Genomic DNA, 2329 nt, shown 5'->3' with positions numbered 1-2329 from the left:
CTAGAAGGGTTCAAGTAGAGTAACTTCCATCCATTATGATGCCAGCGCAAAGTTTCCTGTAAGAGGTAAAAGTTTTAAAGGGACTTGAAGTAATAGACTGTAGGATTATTGTGGCCTAACCTGTGCGTAGTGACACTACGCATTTGCACCCTGCCTTTGTGAAATATTAACGGTTTTGAACTACTCTAGCCCAGTGCTCTCTTTCCCACTCACCAGGATGTTTCTCTCAGAGATCCCCTGATGGCAATGACTTGGCTGTCCCATCTGCCTGGCCTTCCCTTACCCTGAGAAGGGAATGCACCCAGGCCTGGAGAAGTCACGTCAAAGACCTGTTTAGTTCTTTCTTTCTCTCTCCCCCTCTTCTCTCCCTCTCTTTCTTCCTGTATGTTTGTCTCTTCCACTTTACCCCCTATCTTTCTTCTCCTTTCTCCCCGCTCATCTCCTTTTTTCTCCCTTTCCTTCTTACATTTACACAGGTGACTTATACAAAGTAGCCATGGTAGCAAATTGAATTCATAATACCGCCACTGAAATGTTTCCTGTAGGAGGTCAGATTTTAGGATGGACTTGAAGCATGAGTGCAGAGAACTCTGGCCTCACATGTACTTAGCGACAGTAAACATCTTCAATGTCCCTTTGTGAACAGCACTTGAATTTGTTTTAGAATCCTGAGAGCAAGAGAGGGAGAGACAAAGAAAGAGACAGAGCGAGAGGGGGAGAGAGAGACAGAGAGACAGAGAGAGATCAAGCCCATTAGCTTTGGGATTATTTAGACTCTACCCTCTCCTCCTTTTCAGGGAAAATGGATCATTTCCTGTATTGTAGCCCAGGACCTTCTTTTCCTTATTATGGTGTTTCACTGATCCATCCCTCACTGGCAGTGACTTCACTGTCCATTCTGCCTATTCTTTCATTAAAATGAAATAGGAGTTCATCCACATTTGTTGCTGTGTATTCATTGTGTCTTGTCTGACATTCTCTCTCATACATCTCTCCCACAGCCCTCTCTCCCGCCAGCAAATCTTTCTCTCTTTTCCCCCATTTTCCCTCCTCACACCTTTTCCCTCTCCTCTCACTTTCTTTCTTGTCCCCACTCTTTTCATCCCATCCCTTTCTCTCCTCCCTCTCCCTCTTTCTCTCCTCATACATTCTTTTACCCCACTCTCTTTCCTGCTGTCTCTCTCCTATTATTTCATTCTCTCTCTTCTTTGTACCATTTATCTCCCTCTTTCTTCCCTCTCACACTTTTTTTCTAGTCTCTCTCCCACTGACCATTCTTCCCATCACTCCCCCTCACCTATTCTTTTCTTCTGCCCTCCGTCTCATACATGTGACTCATATAAGGTCTCAAAAGTAGTAAAATGCATAGATAGGACTGATAATAACACTGATGAAAAGTTTCCTGTAGAAATTCAGATTTTCACAAGGACTCTGGTAAATTCAGTTCACCTAGGCTGGCCTAGTGACTTGTATTCACAGCATCCTTTCATGTGCTCTCTTTCTCTGTCTCCCTCTCCTCCCTCCATCTTTCCCTTACTTTGCCCCTTGTCTTTCCTCTCTTTCCCTCCCTTTCTTCCCTCCTCACTCACTCTTGCCCCCTTTGATTCTAGCTTCCCCACTTTCTTCCCTCCTGTTTCATTCTCTCTTCCCCCTACTTCCCTTCCTACAACCATTTCTCTCTTCCTTCTTCTCTGTCTCTTTCACCTCATCTTCACTCCTCTGTCTTGATCATCATCTTCCTATGTCTCACTACTACACTGTCTCCACATTATGCCTGCCCTGCAGGTAGGGGGAGTGGACAGGAAGGGGAGGAGCATCATAAAGGGAGTAGAAGGAAAACTGAGGAGATTTATGGGAGCCATATTCTGGAGGTAGCACCTATAGGAGCTGTTGAGTGCCCAAGAGGGTAGTAGACCAGAGGAAGGGTGTCCCACAAATATAAATGGGGAAGTCAGGAAGAGCAAATTTTAGAGCAAAGAGAGTGTGCCTTATTTAAGACCCATAACTAGTGCTCATTTCAGCTGCACATATACTCAAATTGGAACAATACAGAGAAAATTAGCATGGTCCCTAGATGATATGAAAATATGTGAAGCCTTCCATATTTTTTAAGAACTCAAATATCAAAAAAAATGTTAAAACATTGTCTTTATATGTAATTAGAAAAATTAAAAAAACTATTTAAAAAAGAGTAAAAAAAAGGCCACAGAACTGGAGATTATTTTAATCATAAGGGATCTTCGTCATCATTTGGTTCAGTGTCCCTTATTTTACAGAAAAGGCAACTGAGCCCCAGAAAGAGAAAATACCAAATACAAGCTCAGGAATG

At 43.0% G+C, this 2329-nt stretch overlaps 1 pseudogene; it reads left to right on the top strand.

Moving 5' to 3' along the window:
• Positions 1–2008: 2008 nt before the first annotated feature.
• Positions 2009–2109, top strand: LOC138176422 (U6 spliceosomal RNA; annotated as a pseudogene).
• The last annotated feature ends 220 nt before the right edge of the window (positions 2110–2329 follow it).

The sequence above is a fragment of the Petaurus breviceps genome, unplaced genomic scaffold, assembly GCF_028583685.1.
Source record: "Petaurus breviceps papuanus isolate PSGF00001 unplaced genomic scaffold, PetGlider_PUasm1.0 88982, whole genome shotgun sequence".
NCBI classification, from domain to species: Eukaryota; Metazoa; Chordata; class Mammalia; order Diprotodontia; family Petauridae; genus Petaurus; species Petaurus breviceps.
Note: the sequence above shows the minus strand (reverse complement) of the source record. Positions and strands in the feature narration are given on the sequence as shown.